This window comes from Bradysia coprophila, assembly GCF_014529535.1.
Source record: "Bradysia coprophila strain Holo2 chromosome X unlocalized genomic scaffold, BU_Bcop_v1 contig_26, whole genome shotgun sequence".
NCBI lineage: Eukaryota > Metazoa > Arthropoda > Insecta > Diptera > Sciaridae > Bradysia > Bradysia coprophila.
The window spans coordinates 2,620,760-2,647,278 of record NW_023503313.1 but is presented as its reverse complement, the minus strand read 5'-3'; the positions used below and the strand labels follow the sequence as shown (position 1 = coordinate 2,647,278).

General features: G+C 34.4%; 2 long non-coding RNA genes across 2 annotated transcripts in view; one reads left to right on the top strand and one right to left on the bottom strand.

The window, feature by feature from the left end:
* LOC119069306 overlaps window positions 1–26,519 on the top strand; it is a 481,283-nt gene that overhangs the window by 200,394 nt on the left and 254,370 nt on the right. The gene's annotated exons all lie outside the window — the stretch shown is intronic.
* On the bottom strand, window positions 5,648–25,890 carry LOC119069297. The gene is made up of 3 exons (XR_005086296.1): window positions 25,877–25,890; window positions 6,033–6,091; window positions 5,648–5,928 (listed from the first exon to the last, which is right to left on the bottom strand). It is a non-coding gene; the product is annotated as an uncharacterized LOC119069297 (long non-coding RNA).

Here is a 26,519-nt window from a genome sequence, read left to right as displayed (position 1 = left end):
GTCGCCATCTCGTTTCTTTCAAATGAAACGCTTGTGATTATTCTTAATAATATTATGGGTTATCCTTAATGACAATAAAAATTCAAACATTTGTTTTGTGGCTCCTAGTTCCATCTGTTCAGAATTGTATCTCACTATCACTCGTGGAAATCCTAATCTAGACGGCCATTAGAATGAATCACATCAGAGTACACACGAACGGAGAAAGGAAAGTGAAAAGAGTTACAATTGTACGATCGATCAATAAAGACGTGTTTCCGGGGACAGCATCCCCAAGTCTCAGTATTTTATTGGTAGAGAACAGAGAACGTAGAATTCCCAACACCATCTATGTATTTCGAAGTTTAAAACTTCGCGCAGATAGTTTCGAAAAATAAGCCATTGAAAGGAATTACAAAAATTATTAGATTAATTACAATACGTGCGTTCAATCTATATAACAGTCATAGTTAGATTATTACGAAAATTAATTGGTATTTCGAGCCTTACTTTATATACGGGCAAACTGACTAAAATAAAATTGGTAACATGGCCTTCATGGATTGATCAATATATCTAGGCTAAAGAACAATTTAGCAATTTTGGATAATTATGGACTGAAGATGGTTAGACCACGCTAACCTCTGACCGCCATTGTATCCGGAGGTCGAAACAGCATTTTATCTCCACTCTCGCTTCACGCGATCAATGCGGGAAAAGGAAGAGTAATTATGCTCTGTTTGTTTGTCTTGGTATATTCATTTTAACATAATTTTTTCTGCATGTTAGATAACACCACCTCTGGAATTAGTATGTTGGTAAAATAAAGTTCTGTACCTTCGGAATATTGAAGTAATGTTAGTTGCGAACGAAGAATCGGTAACATGGCCTTCATGCAAGTGAGTGGGGAATAATTTTATCTTTATTGTCTTTATTGGGATTTCTAGAAATTTTAACAATTTTTACGGTTGTTTAAGCGAAAACGCGGAAGCATAAATTAATAACACCGCACATTGATCCGTTGTACGTTTAGCACATGAGATTTTATGTATTTCTTTGTTGTCATTTTCAAATTTTTATTTTTCCGTTTTTCTTTTTAAAGGTTAGTTTTCACGTTTCGAAGTTTGAATATGTCATCAAGCATTCACGAAATTTTTCGAAGTGAACAAGGACGCTGTGTCGAAATTGAAAAATGGCTGATTTTAACACAATAAACAGTTTTTAAATTTAGTAGTGACGATAAATGCTCAAATTTTAAGAATGTCGAACCAAATTTCAGTGAAAAATGTGTGCAACAACGTATTAGTGTTACTAGTTTGTGAATTTTTTACTTAAATGCATAGAAGTGTGTACCTAAAGTTTAAATTCTGTACTCTTGCAGAGGTGATTTAAATAGCAAAATTAATTGAATAGAACTCTAAAAAGTGATAATGTGAGACCAAATTTCGGTAAAGTAAGGCCAAATTAAGTATTTCGCCACACCAGAATGTGTTTTCCTACTTTAGTCTGACGGATTTATGTTCCTAAATATTGCTATTTTTTCTTCAATTTTTGGTTTGGGGCTCAGCTGAACGCTGCGAGCCTCTTAAATTTTATTGAAACCATACGTTATTTTTTACCGGGGCATTTTATATACAAAGTTTCGAAGATTTTCAGTGAAACTAAACAGAATTAAATCATCAATGAGAGATTTATTAGATCGTTCTAGTAGTTCTTCTTCTAAATGCATTTTTGTTGCCATCAACATACAAAATTACATTTCATTGAAATAAATCAATAAAAATACTATTGAGAAGCTCAGACAAACAGTCAAGGGATCTGACCCACCCAACAGGTGGGACCTAGTTAGTCAAACATACAATACAAGCAATCCCAAGCTCTTAAAGCTTCGAAATTTGACACGTGCTATGAGTCAGTACACGGTTATTGTGTGAGTATTTCTTGAAGAAGATAAAGAATGCCGATGATCGATTTTTGTGTATTGTGATATGAATTTTTAATTGAAACTAACACATGTGTCCTAAGGACGTGTCTCAATAATATGGGACGTTGCAACATAATCTTGTAAATGTGTTTTACTACATCGGCATTCGTCACCTACTAATTCAATGGCTGTCGAGCGAAATGGACAAGCGTTCAATTAGTTTCACTGAAGTCATCTGAAACGAATGCAACGCTAGCTTTCATTTTCTTGCATCTGAATGTTACAGATATAATATGGCGCTAATGAAGTTGAATCTAGTAATCATTTCGAATCAACATTAATCTATTAGAGGATCGCATCAACGCACTTGAATGAAAAATGGACAGCTGCCAAATAGAGTTCTCTTTCGTATGAAAAGTTCCCTAAATTTTTTTACAGTGCTAAAATTTTTATGATACACTCCAGTTTCAGTACTCTATTTAGAGTACTAATCATGCTTGAAATGTCTTGATCGAATACATAGCAAAATTAATGTCTATGAAGTGTTTATGATGTGTTAGTAGGAACTCCGATGGGAGCAGAACTTCTTCTAGTACTTCTAGAACTTCTACATAATGAGTACATTCATATCTCATATTGTACTAGGGAATGCAAACCGGGTTGGAACCGAACCGGTTTTTCGGTTAACCTCTCAATTTCGGACACTAAAAAACCGACAGTTTTTTTTCTTCAAAAACCGGGTTTTTCGGTTTTTAAAAATTGCGCCAAAAAGTACGCACCTATATCTATCATAATCAACTTTTAGAAACCCTTAGAGTGAGGTTGCATTATGAACGTGCCAAGAGAAACAATGGTTACATTTCTGTTTGAAATTTAAAAGAGAATTGTCTTTGTTCTTATAGAATATTTTTCGTGTTTGTTTTAAAGTTTTAGTTCAACTGGCTCCTGAATCGGATATTGTGAACCTGACAACGGATGGAGCCAAAGTAATGGTGAAAATTGGGAAATTGTCACTTTCTGAGCATCAATTATGCATCGTGCACGGGCTGCAGTTAGCTGTAACCAAAGTTTTATACAAAAAACAGCCGAAACAAAATTTCGATGAACACTTCGACGAATGTGATCTGGGCACCATCCCCTACTTTCTTGAAGGAGAAAACGAATCGCATCCTTTCATTGTTGAGGTTGAGAACGATGAAGTCATTGAGCCAAATGAACTGACCGATGACTGCAACATATTTCAACTAATTTCCAAGGTCAGAAGTGTGGTGCTTACTTTTCGCCGATCGCCAACGAAAAATGATGAAATTCTTCAAAAGTACGTAATTGAAGAGTTCGGAACCGACTATGTTTTGATATTGGATTGTAAGACCCGTTGGAGCAGCCTTTTCCTAATGTTGGAAAGATTTTACAAACTGAGAACCTGTGGTGGTCGTGGGACGAATCTCGAAAAAGTCTATAGATCCTTTCTGACAATCAAACCGACGAGTGTCGATTCAGTGCTGGCCACATTTGCACGAAAGTGCGTTCAAGACTAAGTGATGCCAGCATTAATGCACTAACGTTTTCAAGATCATATAAATAATGAGAAAAAATGAAAAGAAAAATATGAGTTTGAAATCGCAATAGCGAAAAAGGTTTTAAAGTTTAATAGTTTTAAGTTTCATAGAAAACAGTCTAATAAAACCTGAATTTCCCACTTCAGTTGGGAAAACAGAGTTCTGCTCATCCTTCGTTTCTTACAGTGCCTGATAATCGCTGTAACGCTCCGTTGTCAATAGAAGTAACAAACTCAGTTCAACTTCAGGCTGAAATATCAGGCTCATGTACTATATGCGGTTTAGCTACCCTCACAAATAATCTCAAGAATGTTATTGACACCGACTAACAATCGCGTCATTTTTACATTTACCGTCACCCCCGTTGAAAAGACGATGATTGAATATACTATTTTTCCCAGACCTGAAATTGGCGTGTCCCGAGCCGTAATTTGTTTAAAGCGAAGCATTGTCGCTAGGATTAGAAATTTTATATACCCTCTGTTTTCATCCATCTCTTGCTAATTGATGAAAAATGTAAAATTTGGCGAAAAAATCTTAATGGAAACATTACGCTGTATTTAGCAACTACTTACGAAAAACTGTTGTATCTCTAATGTATATAAAATGCAGAATTTCCATCATTACTGTCTTTTCCACTAATTAATTAAAGAGGCTCAGCAATTTAATTAACACTTTCAATATAATCTCTTGATTATTCGGTTCTATTTTAATGCTCATTTTGTAATTCCTCTGCAGCAACGAGACATCGAAGTATATTTTCTATATAATACTATGCTCCCTCAAAGAAATTAGTTTTAAAGGACTCTTCCAAAATAATATAATCTAATTAGTGGCACTTGAAAATCGTGAAAATATTTTACTCAAGAAATATGGTTGATGAAGAGTGGAAATCTTGATGGCGTAATTTACATTATTCACTTGTTTGTTTGGTTTTTTCCTCTATCCTCTTATTTGAGAATCTACGAATGTTATTTAATTTGGTTTTCTTTGCATTAAAAGGTATTTGCGGAACTTATACTTTTATATTGATGTGACACTATATTCGTTTCATTAACGGATTTATTCCCTTGACTATAAGTCAGCGTCTTATGCCGACGTTTGTATGAAAGGTTGTATGATATGTTATGAAAAATGGAATTAATTGTCCCAATATTTTGCTTGTAAACACCATAACTTGAGTAATTATCAACTTATTGCTCATTTTATTTTTTTAATCGACGCAGAATTAAATTCCTGAGGTTAAGTTCAAAGATGGGCTACATGGGATTAAGGATCTGGAAGTTTTTCCAGAAAAATACTATTTTCCACTGTTAGAAATTCAATCAATCGAAAAAGATTACTTTGATGGAATTTGTCGGTTAGTTACATCCAACTATCACGGGTGTGATAGTCAACTATCACGGGTGTGATAGTCAACTATCACGGGTGTGATAGTCAACTATCACGGGTGTGATAGTCAACTATCACGGGTGTGATAGTCAACTATCACGGGTGTGATAGTCAACTATCACGGGTGTGATAGTCAACTATCACGGGTGTGATAGTCAACTATCACGGGTGTGATAGTCAACTATCACGGGTGTGATAGTCAACTATCACGGGTGTGATAGTCAACTATCACGGGTGTGATAGTCAACTATCACGGGTGTGATAGTCAACTATCACGGGTGTGATAGTCAACTATCACGGGTGTGATAGTCAACTATCACGGGTGTGATAGTCAACTATCACGGGTGTGATAGTCAACTATCTCGGGTGTGATAGTCAACTATCTCGGGTGTGATAGTCAACTATCTCGGGTGTGATAGTCAACTATCACGGGTGTGATAGTCAACTATCTCGGGTGTGATAGTCAACTATCTCGGGTGTGATAGTCAACTATCACGGGTGTGATAGTCAACTATCACGGGTGTGATAGTCGCAAGGCGAAAGTAGAAGATCTCGCGCCATGATGTAAAAAATGTATAAAATTTTGTGAAGAATTTCTGCATCATAATTAATATTATGGAATGACATTAAAAACGTCAAACACAACATTTTAAAGTTCTTACGAGTGTGAAGTATGCGTCCAGAGCGAAGCGAGGGCCGTAATTCGCACGAGTCGTATTATTTTATTCATGAAAGTAGTTATTTGTGAAAGTAGTAAGCATCGTATCGGGGAATTTCCTTTTTTGAATTTTTTTTTTGTAAGCGTCAAATAGTGCTCTTTCTTCGCATCTACTCTGAACGATACCACTTAAATGTCAGTTTTTGGCCTACACATTCCAAAAATCGATTTTTAACCGGGGAAAATGGCAAATATTGTGTCATCATGGCTTTACGGTTAAAAATCTATTTTTAGAATGTGTAGGCCCAACGCACTCCAATAACAGGCACAAGAAAAAAGTTTTTTTAACGGTCATTTGACCTCTTATTTTGTATGGAACGTCCGTAACGCAGTGGCCTATACAAACATTGTAGCTCCTTAGAATTGTAACGCATACTGGAGTTACGCTGTGTGTTTAATTTAAGAAGTTCTTTTTTTGGAAATAAATGAAAATTGAAAAAATTGAAATTGAAATTGAAACATAAAAAACTTAATCTATATTATAATTTTGGACTACTGCGTCGTGGAGGCCTCTTATTTCTGTTCTCGTGTCTGTTCTTGGAGTGCGTTGGTAGGCCAAAAATTGGGTAGTTGCGGTGTGTTTGGTGGCTGCAACGATGTACACACTGAATGAATCGTATGACGTAACCCAAATACGATGAATTTGTGTACATATGTCTAGCCTACATTAAGGCGAGATATCAATTTCGCACCTAACTTTCCTCAGAGAGTAATTACATACTTCGAGGCGTGGTTCGGAAGTCACGTAAAGCCGGTGGTCCAGACTGAACTTGTTATTGGCTGTAAAAGGCTGTTAGAACGGTCTCAAAAAAACCAACAAATAAATGAAGAAATAAGTTGGACTCAAGCGAAAGAGTTTGTATCAGTGATTTGTGATCAGTCTAGGGACCTGACCAGCCCAAAAGGTGGGGCCTAGTAGTACATGTACGTATATTGTACAAGTTTGCATAAAGTGGCATAAAAATTTGAATTTATTTTTATTTTTAACAACGGACATTCATTTTGAACACTAATACGAAACTTGTTATTTGGACTATACTGTATGATCTGTCCATCCAAAGCCTTTGCATGAATTTTATTTTAAATCTACTATTGTGCTTGCGGATGCTGGGGACTTTGTGCTAACGTATTGAAGCATTACCTATTTCCAGTGGCAGAATGAGGTTCCAGTGGCGATAAATTTTTGTTGTTGTGAGGAGTAGCTTTTCTTCCAATTTTAGAGTGCTTTTTTCTTCTTTCACACCTTCTTTCTTGGTGATAATGAGAAAATGCAGAAATGTTGTAAATTTTGTTGTAGGCAAATTTAATGTTAACACCTAAAGCAAGCAGTCTAAGATATACTATAGTTATTTACGTACCTGTTCTGGACGACTGATTTTAGGTAATTTAGGGCGAGATGTAGCCTAGTGCCTAAAAACATATTTTTTCGACAAATTGCTCTGCACTGCATTTTTAAATACAACATAGAATGAAGTGATGAAAAGTCGAGTTCTGTAACAGTTGAGAGTAGTCTCTAGGAGACGTGATACAGACGATTTTTGTTTTTCTTGGAAACTCACCTACGTAGAAAGTAATTCTGAAGAACGCTGCTTTTTGTGCTTAAGTAGCGTCTTGTCGTGTTCTTCGTTTCGTCAAGTTTGAATGTTCAAAAACATTAGCAAGTTTCATTCAATAATTCAGTATGTGACGTTACGGTACTTTCAGACGTAACCACAATTAAGTTTCGTTAAATTCGGCAGTTAAATTCGGTTAAACGTCCTTGAATATGATCTCTTGAGTACCAGATGAAGATGTAAATCAAAATTCTTACTTTTATATTCCGAAACTTCGTTCTTGATTTCTCTCCAAATAATTCAATTGATGGTAACGTTTCATCATGCAGACCTTATTCAAAAGAAGCAATAGTCGACTCGATACATACCAATTTTGTTCAGATACTGTAACTGATTAACTTGTTGTTGATAAAATATATTCGAACCATCGATATAATATAGGGTAGATAAGTAATGTCAAAGCAACTTTATGCGGAAAGATCACACGGATGCATGTGTAACGTAACTTACGTTTTGAGAAAGCGCGCGAAACAATGTCATACAAATATTTGAAAATAATTGAAATTTAGCATTTCTCAATTTTCTTTTTCCCTTCGTTTTGTGTTGTGATTCGTATTTTTTGCACTTGCTTGTATGTGTGCTATATTTCCGAAATTTCGTTCTTCGTGTCTCATTATCTACAATACATTATATCGATGATTCAAACAGACGATTTAGCGCTGATTAACTTGTTGTTGATAAAATATATTCCGACAAACGATCCAGCGTTGATGCTGTCTCTAAACCAATATATCTCTATTGACACTCCAGCAATCACGCAAACATGAAATCTACTATTTTGTGCCATCGATTAATGTCGGTCGGTGACTTCGTAATCAATTCAGCGACACAAAACCTCACCGACTATGCGAGGAAAAACAGTGAAAAATGAAAATGATAAGTATTTTTCTCTCGATTGTGTTACACTATACTCTTCGATGATATTTTTTTTTCTGTTGCCAGTATGAGAATTTATGTGTCATTCAAAATGGCTGGGATATTAAATTTAATAAATTTATGGGATAAGTGGAATAGAATAGAAATAGTCAGTTAATGTGAATTTTATTGATATAAAGAGAATGGATTTTTCGTTGAATAAAAATTGGTTGAAAGAGAATGGAATGACATGCAAAATAAGCATTTTTATTCAACAATATTTAAATTTCAAGTCGCATACTAATGCGGAAGAAAATTCCATCAAAAATTTTCGACGCATAACTTGTTTATCGAATAATAATAAAAAAGAAGATAAAGAAAAATTCTGAATGCCAACTTAATTGGCATAATTCTATCGACATTTATACTGTACTTAGAAAACACATTCATCTTCGAAGACAATCAATTAACAAAACAAAAAAGAAGACAAATACACGAGACCATATTGTACGATGCAAGCACAAATTATAGATCACAGCATTTTGTCTCTTAAAAGCCTTTTAAATGTCCTTAACCGATTTTGTGTGTTAGCCTTCCTTTAAAATAATGGTTAGGGCAGTTTTATTTATTGTTGTACTGGGTACGGGCACACGATGGCATGGAATAGCAGAACTTTAAGGCAATTAATTTTTTTCCAGCATCGCTCGTTTCATTTTTGGTCGTTCTCATTCTTCTTCATTTAATTGTCCTCTCGTATATCGACAAATTAATTTTATACTTTTATTTTTGGGCTGGAAAATTACAACAAAACTGAAGATAATAAAATTTATTTATTCGCAGTGGTGGTAAATGAATTTAAAACGGTAATTTGGTGGTCTGAAAAATATTTATTCTTTCACTTAGTTGACTCTTTTTTTTAAGATTTACAGCACTGGGGTTGGAGTGAAAATATTTGTTTCGAATTCACTCAAAAACTCGGGAATAATACCTTCATTGAATCTCAGAAACCATGGTCTTGACATTCATTGTGTTTGTAGAGCTTTCGAGCGGACCATCAGCCTTAAAGAGCGGTTGTATTTGGTGATCAGCCACATGAATCTAGTAACTTGCAAGTATTTTTAACTGAGGTTTCTGGTAGAAGGTTTCACAACATTTTGCTCATTAGAATCGTCACAGGGACAGTTTTTCAGATTCGTCGTCTACCATTCTTGCAGATAGTCCAAATTTTGTCAATTAAGAGGCGTCGATGCTTTGCTGAAAAGAATACTTTCGAGCATTTTTTAAATACCTTTTTCAAAAACGACCACGACTGTGTTTGCTTTGAACAGAAAATAGATTTGGTTGTAGCTGTTTGACCAGCTCTGGGAAATTTCGTTAAACTTTTCACGTTTCTCAGAGCTGGTCAAACGACTATAACCAAAACTATTTTCTGTTGAAAGCTAACACATTTGTGGTCGTTATTGCGGTCATACATTTTTCAAAAAAGATTCTGATGAAAATATATCATCAAAAATTATATACGAGAGTAGATCTAGGGTATAATTTTAGCTAAAAGCTAAAAGAAAAAAAATTGTCCCATAAGTGATTGTTATTGGAACGAATGGAACAAACAAAGCTCATGAAAAACTTATAAAAAAAACTGTTCAAACAATCGTAATGCAAAGCCACAGCCCTGGACCACTCATCATATCCTAATAATGACAAAATGAATTTAAATTAGGTGTTCACTATCTTGATTATGATATTCTGAACCGTAAAATGGCATACGCATTCCGTCTTTGCATTCAATGTATTTATTATTCAATTAGGTCAATATTGGTTCACTTTGTACGGAAATTTTTATGCTCAAATGAACAACCATTCAGTGGATTATGATTTAATTCTAATTCGAACCGTAATGCATGTTGTTCCATCGTTGTCTTTAATTCACCCCATAACGAATTGATGAAAGTAAAGAGAAATTTCCAAGAAAGAATTATCAATGTAACCACTGGAAAATGAAAACACAAGAATTTTACGAGATAGAGGCTTTTATAAGCAACGGACGTGGAATAAAAATACGCGAGCGACCTAAATTATGAACATACCAACCCACCAAAATGTAATATTCTCTCGACGAGTAACTTCTTGTTCATCACGAATTTTATACAAGGAAATCCAACACATCGTACCGAAAATCAGTTTTATCCAATAAAAATTCTGATTTGTCTTTCCACAAAAAACATATTCCAAAATTAATTTTTCAGCACAGACCCACGCCAATGACGAACCGTGACGGAGATGGCACACGATGAACGTAATTGCTCTTTACAAATTTCGAGTTTTTATTTTTAAATTGTCACAATAATACACAGGAAAAATGTTACAGGTTTAACGAAAACTTAAATTTGGAGGTAGGATGAATCCTAGCTCAGATCTTAGGAACCGCAGACTTCGAAAGAATTTACTTATACCTTTCCAAATCACTTTTATTTATCAAAATGGACTAAGAATTAACCAAGTTATCAGTCTACAAAATTGAGGAATTTTCCGGGACACTTTTTTTTGGAACGTGAATACCACCGTCATTTTGTTTTTCCAAGAAAAGAGTTCCTTCTTAATATTTCAGCATTGAATGACTTTAACTAACGCAAACATAAAATCCCAAAAAAGTCATCTGGATCGCGAGATATTCCACTTTTTAATTTTTAATACAAATGGCTTTTCCGGTCGGAAAATCGATTTTCCATTTTCCGAAAAAAAAAAGTTCTATACTTTCTCACCACAAACAACATGCGACATCAAAAAAAAAATCGAAACACAAGCGAAGCTACCAGAGAGACGTCTCAGTCGCCAACTTTTCATACCTCTCGAAGCTACACAAGCAACCAGGCTACTGAGAGCGGTGAATACTTGTATACAAAAAAAATATGGAATTTTTTGTGGACAAAATAGTTATATATGCAAAGCCTAGTGGCACATGATTCTGTATTGTCACACTCGGTATGCTAACTCAAGCGACAATTAGACAACTAGTAACTTGAAAGTATTTATCGCCGAGTTCGATATAACGTTTTTCTGAAAGTCTTATTTTTCGGCACTGAGTTGAGAAATAGTGCATTTACCGTCACGTGCAAAAATATTTTATCACTGATGTCATTAACAACGGAAAAAGCCACATTGGCACAAACTTAAACTCAATTTGACAATAGCATGTTAACCCAACTATAAAACATATTAAAAAAAATATACAAAAACAAAAAAAAAAAAAAAACAAACACAAAACGTGGCTCAGCATACTCAACCGATATAAATTTCCGCACAACTTCAATACTTTCCAATATCGTCTCCCATTTCAAATAACCAATTTTCAATAAATTTTTAAAACAAAACTAATTTAAACTTGTGCATATCCTCTTCCAGCTATATATAGTTTCCGCCGCACCAACACAAAATATAATTGTCATCGTGAGGCTAATTGTCTAATTGTCTTAACAATGTTCCAATTTATAATGTATGGTACAACGTAAGCCTTGTATTGTGGGAAAGTATAATATTAGAATTTTCTCGTACAATATGCACAAATGAAAGGTAACACATAAATAGTCTTTTGCTTTTATATATGGCGAGTTCTATTTATACCAATCGACAAAATGTAACCTGATAACGGCAATAACACTCTCTAAAATCGAAATGGTGTATACCGATGTACCATTTTGAGAGAATTTTGTTTTTATCTAGTTGATTTTACATATCAGCACCGTATGGTGTAGCGTTTAAATTAAATTAATTATGCTGTACCATACCATACCATCTCGATGCGATGGTTTTCCTTCGCCAATATTCGCAATTTCAATAAGGCTTTCTTAATTTAACTTGAATTAATTTTTTCTGCAAAATAAATTAATTTAGATTATCTAATAATTTGTCGATAGGTGGTGTTCAGCCGAAATTAAAATTCAAAATAAATAAAGTGATTCGAACTGAACCGATTGTAACATGGTTCACAATAGAATTACCGATATATCATGTGAAAACAGGCTTTTGAAGCACACACACTCACATCTATATATATACACTCAGTGGAAACAGACCAGCCACCATATCCAACTTTTCTGGGTAATATGTTCCGCATTTCACATTAAATGCGGGCGATTGTAATAAAATTACAACGGATGTTATATTGTCTCCTTATATATTCTTCTCTATAGCAGTTCACATAATAGACAAAAACCATCACGGAAAACTCACTTCGACTATATCATCCACTTTTACCCTTTTTCTCATATCTTCGTAAAATATACTTTGTTAAGAAACTTGGGAAACGATGTAATGATGTTTGTTAAACTCAAACTTTTTGGTAAATAGTCTTTTGCTTTTATATATAACATATGAAATTTCCTATGAAGTCCTCTCTCTCTATGTTGTGTAGAATGTAGTTACACTGTATATATATCCCATAGAGACGAGAGCATATGTGGATAAAATAAATCAGGGAAATTTACTGCTTATTTGCTGCTGTTACAAACATTTATTTATTTATTTATTTTTTACTTGGTACAGAGAAAAGCTCTGATTTTCTTATCGTTAATCCAACAGATTTACCAAATCTATTTTATATGTCATTTTGAGATAAAGATTATTTTTAAAAGGTAAGCCATTTCTGGGGTAACGTTTACACACACACAAAAAAAAATGTTTTACTTTTGTTAGACATAGGCTGATATTGGTTTGTGAAAATAGATTAAGCAAATTGAGATTTTGTATTTATTAGGAGCAGAAAAAAATCTCAAAATTATCTCAATTGAATGTTTGAGGTTAGAGATATGATCGGTTTTATTGAGTACAATACAGCAAAAAAAAAAATCTTTTCGTATTTCAAAATTTGGTGGCTTTTGGCCAAGATAAGTTTGATATGTTCCGAATATACACAAGCTGGTTTGGGTCTCGATCGCATCACGACCTAATGGCGAATACACGGGTCGTGAAAAATGCTTGAAAAATCAGAGCTTACATTAAATTCTTATTATTAGATTCGGAAAAATACATAGCTGCCACTCCTCCTAAAACTCCTTACAATCCTAATATTTCAAAAATCATCCTAAAACTACCTAAAATTCATAAAATGCAGATATAGACTTCGCACAAAGTGTGAATAGTGAAATAAAGACTTAAATCATTAAAATGTAACCGTGATGTTTCGTATTGTGTTTATACATACTCTCTTCTTCAAATACTTTGTAATACTAAGCATAACTCTCTTCTATAAACACTTTGTAAAAAGAAGCATCATTTTCCTCTACAAACACTTTGTAAAAGTAATCATTACTCTCTTCTACGAAAACTTTGTAAACGGAAGCATCAATCTCTTCTAAAAGGAATCAACACTCTCGACAAAACTGAGAAGTGTGGTCCTATATAGCGTGCGAAATGCATATCAAAACAAATGAAGTAAGAGATTTAAATATATCAAATTTTTTGGAAGGCTAATGTGTGTGTATTTCGAGGTCATCTCACCTTTATTTTGCAAATTTTTATTCTGTTTGATGAAAGCTTAAATCGTTTTTATTGCGATCACCCAGTAAACGCAGACCTAGGTATTCCGCCCGTTCTTGAGTAATTTTTCTAAGAGTTCAAAATTTTACTTATCCGATGTGATTTGAGCTCTTGTCAGGCGGAGCAAATGCTTCAAAGTGCACATTCTTTTTTAAGGGAGAGTTTCGTTAAACCAATCGGTTCAATTGATTGATTCAACGGACTGATAATTCTTTGTAACGCCTCAAGCGATACACTTACAATACTTAAAGAAAACGATTAACAGAATTCATAATTGCATCGAGATAAGTCTGCCTCTTCTAACAACAAATCTCAAAGCTATAAAATCATATAATTTTTTTCCTGCAGCGGTAAAGTTTAAAGAAAAACGATAAACTTGACATCAATGCCTTCACCGCAGACCACGTCGCCGAAAAGTGAAAACGTAAAGTTAACGTTGAAAATACATCTATAATGCCACTGAATGAGAATGGTTAAGTAAAAATGATGCGTCTTCGGGGATTTCCACATTAAAGAAAATGAAAAGAACATGTAAAATTAACTCCCGACTCCGAAAGTGACCATATAAAAGTAAATAAAAATTTAACATTTCCATAAAACATACAGCCAATTTCACTGTAACCAACAACCAATAATCCGATTGAATCATAAAATATTTTCATATTTTCGATATCCTTTTGATTTGTACGTGGTTACATAAAGGACATACGAAAACAAGTCGATATCGCATCATAGCAATATAAATTATTGTGTTTATGTTTGGCGAAAAAAAAAACCAACAACCGAAAAGTAAGGAAATAACCTTATAAATATTTAAAGGATTTATATTGTATGTTGATGCTTTTATTGAAACTGGATCGTGGTCGGAATATCATATGCACTTATGATAACAATAATACACCGTTTTCTCTTCAAGTCATATCACATATCCGAAAACAAATTTGTTTTCGTTATTTCGAATGAGTTGTGTAGCAATGCTATTTCCATTTATATTTATATTTAAACAACAAAACCTTTCATTCGAATTGGTGAATTTATTCATTTGCGACTATGTGTGGCACAAAAACACTTCCTTAAATTAGGGAATTTAAAAAAATACTTGTACTGCAACCATACGAGGCTACACCCATCCGCTGACTATATTAGTAATACTATATGAGCCACTGGCGTTTATGATGAATCCCCTAATTCACCATTTCTTCTTAGGATTCACGGGAATTTTATGTACACTCGCGGAATTTTGAAAGCCGACACTGTGTCATATGAAGAAATCAGAAACTTAAGTAAAATACTTACTTACTTACTTACTTACTTAACAGCCATTTTTAACCCAAGCGGGTTTTGGCTGACTCCACAACAGCATTTCGCCATCTTTGACGATCCTCGGCAACAACTTTCCAATTGCGAATACTCAGCTCACGTAGGTCCTCTTCCACGCAGTCAATCCACCTTTTCTTTGGGCGGCCTCTGGGCCTAGTGCCGTCAAATTGGCTCACAAAAACTTTCTTTGCCACTCTATCATCGTTCATGCGGATCACATGACCCGCCCATCTTAGTCGTGCAGCTTTGATGACGCTAACAATATTTTCGGCACCAAAAATTTCCATGAGCTCGCTATTTGTTCTGATTCGCCACGTATCGTCCACTTTGACTGGTCCACAGATAGAGCGTTGAATTTTTCTTTCGAAACACCTCAGCCTGTTTTCTTGATTTACTGTAAAATACAGAAACAGAAACATTTAAGTAAAATACAGAAACAGAAAATGTGTCGGTTTTCAAAATTCCGTGTATGTATGGCAATTACTGATATTTTAGACTGACTGGATGAAACGGTACTTTAAGTGTGTGTGTGTGTCTTGTTCAATGGAGTTATATTTGATTCATAGGACCAGAACACTGGTCATAATATTGGAGATTTCTTGTTTCCATCATTCCTAAAGTAAGCCGCAAAAGTCTTGAAATTGTTGCTTTTCAGCACGAAGAAGTCAAGCCTGAGTACGAGAAATGAGGAACAAGAAAGGTAGAATGTCATAGTTAGGTCGGGCACCAAAATACAAATATGAACTATGAAGAAGTCCTTGTGAAAATATTGTTCTACATGTCCTACCTAAGGACAGGAAATTTTTAGTGGACCCACTGCAGATGTCACCACATCTCATTTGGCTTTCCAACCAAGGTTTGGGGTTAAATGAAAGTAATCCCTAACAGATTATGATCTGGGTCCACATTTCTATCTGTGTTGCATCCTAGTGTCTAGTCTGTTGGGAATTTTTCATCATTCTCAAATTCATAGTTGTTTTTTGAATTGATGCAGTCGTGATTATTGAAACCTGTGAATATGTTCTCAGTGTCGATCATTTTATTTTTATTCCTGCCACTGAAACGTCTGAAGTGTTTGGTGATATTGGTTTGAAATTCATTAAACAAATTGGCAGCAAAATTGCAGAGGTTACAAATGAAAAACGTTCAACTTCATATCTTATACAACGTTTAAGTGTAGCCATCCAAAAAGGTAATGCGGCGTCAATCATGGGAACAATACCTCCATCCAAGAATTTGAAAGGAATATTTTATTTATAAAATCAATTATGTAATTCTGTGCCTGATTAATTTAATTAAAAAATGAAATTTTGAAACTGGAAGTGTCGATATATTTTACGATGCAATTGTGCATTCGGAAATATCTTAAGTCGGAAATAACGAGCAAATGCTTCAGACAGCAATTATTAAACATTCATTCGATGTCTAAAAATAGTCTAAAATGACTTTAGGAAAAAAGTGTCGATAAAAAGGTTTTTTTACAAGAAATAAAGCGTTTGTATTTTCGATGTTTATTTTTTGCTGCTAATTCTGCGAGCGACCGAGCCACTTTTGGAGATGATTGATACAAATAAGATGGTACAAGTGTGTCGGAACATGTCGCATCCCAAACGAGCATTTGACCACGATTCCATGGCACAAGGGATACTCCGTCAACTCTCTTCCCATCATCACAAAACATTCTTTTCTCTGCATGAAGAGGTAGACGCCAGCCCTTTTTGAACAGCTTAGTCCGTGTGTTCCTTTAGTTGATTTTCTTTATCACCACAAATACATTTGTGTGTTTTACAAACATCGAAACCGATAAGAAAAGCTGTGAAAAGCTGTAGAGATTCGGAAGGTGTTGTTGTCCAAGAACGTGCCAACGAATTTGGAAGGTAAAGCTGACAGCCATGCATTTGACTCGTTGTGTAAAGATGCTAGATGTCTTGCCTTGTCTTTCTTGAAGCTAAACGTCTCAATTAAAAAATTAAACGATTTGGGAATAACCGGCAAAATGATTCATCTTTAAAAATGCAAAACGTAACGGTGATGGTTTCGATCATGATAATAATTAGAATGAATAATTCATATTTGAACTCTGGAATAATACAATTCGAAAGTAGCAGCAGACTGGTAACGTCTACGAAGTACGAGTATAAAATTGAAGTGATGGCTACTCACTTAATTTACGTAGGATTTGCATATTGTTTCATAGCAATTAGATTACCGTACCATGAATAATATACGTGCAACACGTACTTGTATTTAAAAAAAAAACATGCCAGCTTATTGGTACAAATGAATCAGTGCTATGAAGTTCTGTGTTAAATGACCACATGCAGTGTAGGTCATCTATAGGGAATGAATTGCAAATTTGTCTATTAAAAACTTAAATTAAAATTGCAACTGCATAAATTTGCTAAACCTCATGCATGATGCTAATAATTTTACAGTAAGTTTCACATGGTTGTTCGCAGTGTTTAAGGTTCAATGAAAAACTAGAAAACTAATTCGACTTTACATTTTACACTATTTCGTTATGCACATCCAGCAACGGCTGGTTCTTTTAGTATGATCAACGATCTGAAGAAATACCGGAATACCGAAGGAAAGTCACTGAAATTCCATGGTGTTCGATGTTTTCTTTATATAAGTTGAGATCGCCACCCAGAGTCTTATATCATCATCATCATCATTCTTGGTTTTATTGTCTACTAAAAAAGCCGATATTTACAGTTTCGTTCAGTTATCACATAGTCAATTCAAAATCAAAAATTCCAAATTTCCAACGAGTCAAAAATTTACACTAAAGTTTCACAAAATTTCAAAAAAATTGAAATTTCAATCACAAGGCTACCACTTTGGTCGTTCAATGTAACATTATTTCTCAACCTGTCTTCCTTATCATCTAATATCACAGCGTTTCCAGGTCAGTCCAATTTCTGTTCCTTTTACTGGTATTCTATTATCACAGTGCAACGAGTTCTCTAAACGCTTCATCTGGCAACTTATTCACAACTTCTTTCTTAACATTGCAAACGGTAGCGATGGATCCACTGTAACTGCAGCGTAGTTGAATGCTCGTCATGCGTTGTTAAATAGGGAATTCCGTCCGTATTCCGTTCTTGATTTGTTCAATCGAATGAATTCTCGGTTCCGTAGTAGTCTGCCGTCCGTGTTTGTTCTTCTCCGTAAATATTGTGAATCCAGACGACCGGAAATCATTTTGTGCATCTACAGGACTGCCGAATTAACTCTTCTTCGGTTCAATGACGTCAATCTCAATATTTGGGAATGAATTCCTAAAAATTCCCTAAAATTCGCACAAAAAAATTCTTTGCATTAAATGCTTGTAAAACATCAGGAAAATTTCAAAAACGTTTAAAAACTGTGATTCCCAAATATAAGGCTCTGTGTCACCGAAAGTGCACGGTCTTACTACTTGAAAGCTCCCAGTGGGAGCTGCGGGAACTCACTCAAAATTTAAAAAAATATATCTCTGAACAACGTCAAACTTGTTTATTCAATTATTACATTGAACTCGCTCAATCCCACTTGAGTGATGTGTCGGCTTCCTCTATAAACATTTTCTTTTACATAGCGGTCAATTTCATGTGAATCATTCGTAATCCATCAATTGTTGACGTCGTTTTCTGCCATGTCGAAGGTTCATCGCTGTGCACGGCAGTTTTACCGAAATTCGGCCAGTCGGCAAATTTATTGTTGCATACAAAACACATGCACCTCAGGATCTGACATTTTCAACTCTTTTTTAATCTGCTCTCGCAATAGAAGCGTCAAAAACGGGACGTGGCCGTGTAATTTCAATATCAAAAGATAATCCATCGATTGGTAAAGTAAACATTAGTAGTACCATTGGCACCAAAACACAAACAAAGTCGCATTTACGCTCGACATCGGTGTACCTCCAAGTGTTGACAGGAGGATTGAAGTCAGCGTGTGGATGTGGTAGTGCTACATAATCACCATACTCCTCTTCATAGGATCCCAATGCATGTGATGTTTTAATTGCTGATTATCCAAGTTCAGCAATTTTTCCACCAACATCTACCGGTACAGCCGATAATAACGAAACCGTTAACAAAAGCATGAAATAGTTCAATATTTTAAAACATGAGTTCCGCCATGCTATACCTTAGATAAACATCCGATGTTTTTTCAGATTTGTTTTGCGACTGAGAGTGGATTCCCGCAGCTCCCCGTCACTTGCGATTGGTATAAATATTGACAAAAAAAATGTAATTTGTCGCAAATCAGACATCAGAAAATGTGTTTTTTTAATGAAAAGGTGAAACAAATTATTGTACGCCTTAAACATTGTTCAAATGGGGAAAATAATCTGAACTTTTTTCATTTGTTATTCCTGAATACTCAGACGTTCCATACAATTCAAAATGCTTACCTTCATAATGTATGTACATACATTCTGAAATAAAAGCGCATTCATCAACGTCACAGTTTTGTTTCGCAGAAAAGATATTCACACCTCTTATACTCGACTATTTTAAATATTCCTTTTATAAAAATGTTTTTATTCATAAAAAGCTGCAATATTTCCTTATGGATGATGTACCATCCTCAGCTATTTTGTCTAAATGGATGTACTACGTAGTTATATTTACGCTATAAAGCTTTTTTTTCTTATTCTATGAATAAAGAATTTCGCAAGAAGCCGAAGAAACTGCTCGCTAGAATGCATCCAGAATTTTCGATATAAAATTTTAATTTATCTTTCATATTATAGACGTAGTTGTTGCTTTAGCATTTTTAAACCTGTGTACGTAAATATACAAAGAGATATCTTATATTGTCTATGCAACTGTATCTCATAGGAAAAAGGATTTATTGCCTGCCATATCCGGAAGTTGACCATTACATAGCAGTTTGCCCCCTGCGTAAATGACACATTAAATTAGGAATATTTTCGGTGAATTTTGCGTGATAATCAACTGTCGCATGGGACAGGCAACAAATCAGAATGCATTGCTTTTATGTAATTGATTAATAGCATGTGATTCGTGATTCACTCGTGTGTTTTTTAGCAACTAGCTTCTATACTTGTTTCTCGATACATTTAACGAGTGAGTTTGCTTTTATATCATCGTTACCTCATGTAATGAATTACTTCCGCAGCATCCAGTGTAATCAATCAATATTGATGTTTAGAGAATGAGTGGATTTGATAAGTCTTGAAGATATAAACACTGAAAGATAAGCGTATGACTTTTTCATAAGTTCTGTGATATTCAATTTGAATGTTTGAAAGCATTGATGCTATATATTGGCTTTAGCGAGAGCAAAATTGAAAAGACTTGTGCTTCGGACTGAGCAAGAATGATCTTTATTATTCGTGCAAATAGATACACTTACTCGTACTCGTAGATATTCTAATAGTCCGTTGCCAATTCGCAACGTTAAAAATATCGAATGTCCTACCAAAAATTATACATGTACCGATGTTACCATATGAGCAGTGAATGACGACGTACAATTCATAATTGAAATCATTGAACATTTCCAGAGAATTTACATTGGACATAAAAACCTCTCCACTTTCACATTCAACACCGCTAAGGACTCCGCTACTGCTTTTTTCTTTGGACAGGAAATTGTTACTGGATGAAAAAGCTTAATTACTGCAGAAACGGACTGGATTAGCTCGACACAGAAGGAACTTTTCTTCGGAAATCTTTTTATCATAAGTTCGATCATTATAACGAAGAGTTATGGAAAATTTCAGGTGTCCACATGATTTTTTCCAAAATTTTCTCTAAAAAGCACATCGGTTCAGAAGCAGATTCTTCCAAAATTTTGTCGAAAAACACATCGGGCGATGAATTGCGAAAATCACCTTCGCGTCGCTTCAAAAACTAAGTTTATCGTCTTTGCAAAGGTAAAAATTTGATGTAACCAAACCTCGATTAACAAATTCTGAAATTCGCGGTCGGATCTAAACGTTAAACTAGATTGTTGCAATACTATAGTAGGTATTTATGCAACTCAGCATCAAAATGTTCGAAAACTGCGAAAACTCTGTTGCATAAATCGTTTAATGAATCTCGGTGCAAGTACTTTATTACTAGGGGGCCGTCCATAAAGGACGTCCGCGATTTTTCTGGAATTTTAGGCCCCCCCTCCCCCCTTGTCCGCACTTTTCCACTACACAAATGTATGGCGGTCACACTTTGGCGAACCCCCCCTCACCCCTATAGTGTGGACGTCCTTTATGAACGGCCCCTAGATGTGTAATTATGACAAATTGTGAGCTAAAGTGCTTTACACCTTATTCACACAACGATTTATGTAACAGATGCATAAGTTTAAAAATTTTGCATAAAACAAATTATACAGATTATTATCTCAAGATCGGAGTCTCCGAATATTTTGATGCTCAGTTGGATGATACAAAATTATAACCACACACCGACATAATAACCTCGAGTAAATATATTCATCAACCTTATTGTAGACACCTAATGTCCCGTTTCGTGGCATATCTAGCACACAAAAAATCAATTTCAATTTTTGAAAATAAAATCTTCTGAACCTAGGCACTATGTGATGTTGTAAGCCAAGCAAACCAAACCAACCCAAATCAATTATTATTATGATTGCGCTGGTTTGGCGATTGCGGATTTATTTATCGACAACAACAGTTCAAAAACCAATTATGAATGTATGTAATGCTTCAACCCCGGATTCAATGTTGTTTTTCTCTCTCCAATGACCTTTCATGTTTGTAAAACACACTAAAACACATCAAAAATATCAAAAGGGAAAATGCGAAAGGTGGTGTGCTAAAGTGTTTTTATGGGTTTACCTTTTTCGTCACAAAAAAACATATTTTCCTTTAAAAAAAAAACTTTCTGTACATGAAAATAATTCCGATGATATTTATTTATGCTACGGGGCTGTGTTTAAAATGGAAAATCATCATAATCTACTTTCAATTGGTAATTTTCTAAGGTAAACAATTTGGTTTTGTTGGAAATTCCGTACACTTATCCCCGATCTGTATCAAAATTTTATACTTCCGTTTTCCGTAAAACATTTTTTTTATCTGATAAACAAAATCGTGCGTCTAATTGTTTGTTAAATAAAATTTTTGAATTTGCACGTGAGGGTATGCTTTAGAGGCTTCAAAAAAGAAAAAAATTGTCATTGTATGTGATTCCATATAGTAAATTGAATTCAGGATCATAATTTCGTTTGGAGGTTACAAGCAGGAAATTGTTTTCATGGGACGATGGAACTAGTGAAGCTTTATCACAATGACACTTGTTTACAGCCGTTACAGACAGTAATAATAATAAATAGCAAGATCATTGATTAGCATCACAGTAAATTTCATGTGAAAGTTGGGTTCCGTCAGCGCACTTCAAGCATGAGTGGTACTCTAAATAGGGTACTGAAACTTAACAGTGTGTCAAGTAACTGTAAAACACTGTAGAAAATCATTTTATACAAAATGGTACTTCGGCAGCTGTCGACTATATTCACAATTAAAAGACACATATGAAAAACAGTCATTTGCAATAGCAATTATGCATGAAAAATGTTAATTTTTTATTTCAATTATTTACACCTCCAAACAACTAGAATTGATAATTATTTTCGTCACTATTCAATTGAAAGTATTTTTAAAATTGATTTGAAAATACACATTAATGACGTCACACGGTGTCAAACAAAAGAGCATGATGCATAGTTTGACGTCGTGTCATATCATATCAACTTTATGGTTTTTGAAATTCGTTTTTTCGAACAACGATGCAATATTTCAATGAGTTTGAAATTAGTAAAAAATGTTTATTTAAACGTCATTTCTCAATTAAAAATAAATTTTCCTAATGCATCAGAACGACTGATGGATTTAGTTGAACTTAAAAATATTCATATTACATTTCACAAGTCAAATTTACGTTTAAAAGGAATGGCTGGAGGAAATGGCTACATTCAACCGTTTGCAACAAGCATTTACTTCAGAGTTTCGTCTAACAATTTTATATAATTCCCTGTTTAATTCTACAGAAATGAAAAATTTGCCAAATAAAACTTCTGATTCATAAACATAAATGATGTATTTAATTTACACTTACCAACAAAACGGTACTAGGGTAAGTTCAGGGAAAGACGAACAGTTTTATATGAGAGCTGAATAGAGATGTCGCCTTAACCTGTTACAGACGGCGAGCATCTGACCAGTATTATCATCGGGTCTATTATTTACTTAATTTAAAATCTTGTACTTCAATTTTTTAACATGAATTTTATTATATAAAGGACCACATTATCAAGAGATTGTCATTATTTTTGTCGTCGTTATCGATAACAGATGAATGTGGCAGGTCAAATTTGAAATGGGTGTTTTGCGCATACGATGTGTTGCCGAACTCGCTTCGCTCGTATCTTACATCTAGTGCACAAAACACTTCTATTTATTACTACCTTATTATGAAAATAGCTATTAAATAATAGCTCCAAATGCTGCATACTTTCGACTCTCGTCTCGTTATATTCATTTCATTTCCACAACAAAACATTCACCAGAATTTTCCAAAATAAAATCATTCCATACAGAATTGTTTCTTATCGTCGCAACACTTCACTTTGTTTAAATGATTTACAATGAAAACACAAAAAAATGTAATCGAAAAACATGAACTGAACGCAGTTCGAAGTTTTGGTATTCAAGCGTGTTATTTAAGTCTCAAATATAATTTAGACATTATTGTCTCAAACAGTATCCAAAGATTTAGACTACAAAATTTAAATTTAAATTCATGAATACAAATTCGAATTATACAAATATTTCGGTAAACAAATTTGAAAATTAGATTTTATATTTTGATAAAACCATGTTTTAACCGAATAAAGGTACACACAAAGAATCAAATCAACGAGTTTTAATACATTCTTCTCCTTTTTTTTTTAGCTCATCCAACCTGCAATAATCTTTTTCTTTTGTGTGAAGAACATGAATGACTCCTTTAGTCACACACACAAAAATCACATCGACGATAATATTGTACTGTGTTCCTATCCATAAATCATTTTTCTTTTGAATGTTCCAACAGAAAATTATTTACTAAATTTAAATTTTTAATTTTGTAGCAGCACACATCGCAAAATATATCTCATTTCCATCAAATGCGTCTAAAACTTGTGTACAAAGAAATTTACTGGGTAAATAGAATGTCTGGAAAATGTTTAATATTGCGAATTTTTCTTTCATACCCAAGCATCTTATATCTTTTCTGTTTTCTACTTTTTTATATTTTGAACAACAAAAGAATATAAAAAAAAGAATGAACGGAGTGTGTTGTCAGTGTCATTCGGTGCGACTCTTTTCAATTATCTTCTGACGACTACGCTGAGAAAACGTGCAATTTAGGATTCGTTCGTGTTTTTTTTTTGCACTTATAGTAACCTGAATGGAGCTTTATGTACGCGTTTATAAAGTGACTGGAACAATCATTTCATCGTTTGATGCAACACGTGCTATGAGTCCTATTACAATTTAAACAGATGCAACAGCATGGTTCAATAAAATGTAATAGTTATTTGCGCAAGTAGGGAAAGAAAATTATATTCATCCCAAGCTGTGTATATTAGACTTTTCATGCCAAAGATGGCAAAGCCTGTGGAGCGAAAATAAATGCATGCTATGCTATAACCGAAATACTTTATCTTTCTTTTGATGTCTTTCAGTTTTTTGTTTTTTGATAAGTTGTCCAGTGCCTAAACAGGAACATTTTTACATGCATCTAGTGCGCTACGTTTCCTCTTGTGGAATGTACATAAATCCTACGATGAGGTGAAATTTAAATATGAAAATAAGGGAATGTCTTTTCGCGGTTGCTAGGAATCTCGCGCCGCGTCATTCACAATAATTTACATTTTGACACATTTTGTATAAGGAAGATGTCACTTTGTGAGTTATTGTGAATGACGCAGCGCGAGATTCCCTAACACCCTTTTCGCGCTACCTCCTGAACTGCACAGCTTTTCATTTTGAAAAGCGTTAGGAAAATATCTTTTTCATGTGTCGGGGCCGAAAATGAGGGAGTTTCGAGGTTTTTCTCGGGTTTTCGACCCCCTACATGAAAAATTTTTTGGGTATCTGTTTTGGACGATTGATTTTAGGCACTTTCGTAATTAACCCTCACTTCGTTCGGGCTACAACTCGCGAAATTGCCTAAAAACAATCGTCCAAAACAGATACACAAATAACTATTGTAGGCCTGCTAAAAGAACCGAAAGTAAACATGTCCATTTCGAGGGGCGAAAGTAAACTCGATACGTCACACGGAAAAGTATTTTCGGACTTCAGTCCTTGTGACATAAATGACTATTTCCTAAGCTCTACCTTAACTGGACTGTTGCGTATATGATTTGTTGCATTCGCCTCGGGTTGATATGCGAACAAGGATTTTGTGTTAAATGGAATCCTGCACTTTAAGATATTAATCAAGCCATTCATTCTTTGTGTGTATCTAATATGAACCAATCTGAATACCGTCGAATCGTTGAAATAAGAGTGAGCCTAAAACTTACGCAAATTCGTGATGAGAGGAACATTGAGCATTCTCGCTGTTGTTTGGAATAAGTCTGAATTCACAGTCATTCGTTTTGTCTCCATTTACATTCGTGTCCGTCATGACAAATGGCATTTCATACGATAGAGCACATTATTTAAAATGACGACTGTCACGTAAAAGGAGGCAAAACGGAATGAAAACTGATGGCCACCTTAAACTTCTGATCTGACCAAGGCTTACGAACTGAAAATTTCATATTTTTAGTAGCTTATTTTGAAATACAAAAGTAAAGCTGGAACCTTCATTGTTCGAAAAGGAAGAAAAAAGTTCATTTTAATGTTTCTTACGTTGCTTATTGGTTAACCCGACAGGGCTAATTTCTATGTTTCACGAAATTAATTCGTTTCACAATTTCACGAACCTTATTAGTCGTTGACAAATTATGTTCACGACGTTGTTTCACAATACCGCTTAAGCTTTGGATTTACCCTCATTGATTTGCCAATGGTTGTCCGAAAATTGTACATATTATACGATCAAATATATTCGAATACATTCATGTACCCGTTTGATCCGTTAAATCTATGGTTCGCTTCCAACTTTGTAAGTATGCTAATCGCTTTTTAGTTGTTTTAACCAACAGAGAGATGGAAAAACAAGAAAATTTCGAAAACTGGCAACATTTTCGAACAGTAAAGTTTTCATATACGATGTTACGATGAACGGGAAAAAAAACTTAGAAAAAAATTAAAATTTCATTACAATATCAAACAATTGATTGTGTGTACGCGAAGTTTAAAAAAGATTTTAATTCAATAACAACTGTGAATGGTTGGAAAAAAGTTTTTTTTTATTGGTTAACTTAGTTCGCATAAATAATTCTTCGTTGAAATGGAAAAAGACCAATGCTTTTAAATATCTGCTATATAAATTGATGTATATTTTCGGTTGTGTAGCGTGGATTTATCTATAGATTCGATTTTTTTTTTGTCGGATTGTGATGGCTAAATAAAGTGGAAGTTTTTCGGTGCGACACTCGGCATATAAAAACTTTTTGAATGCAATTTTTCCATTACTCCA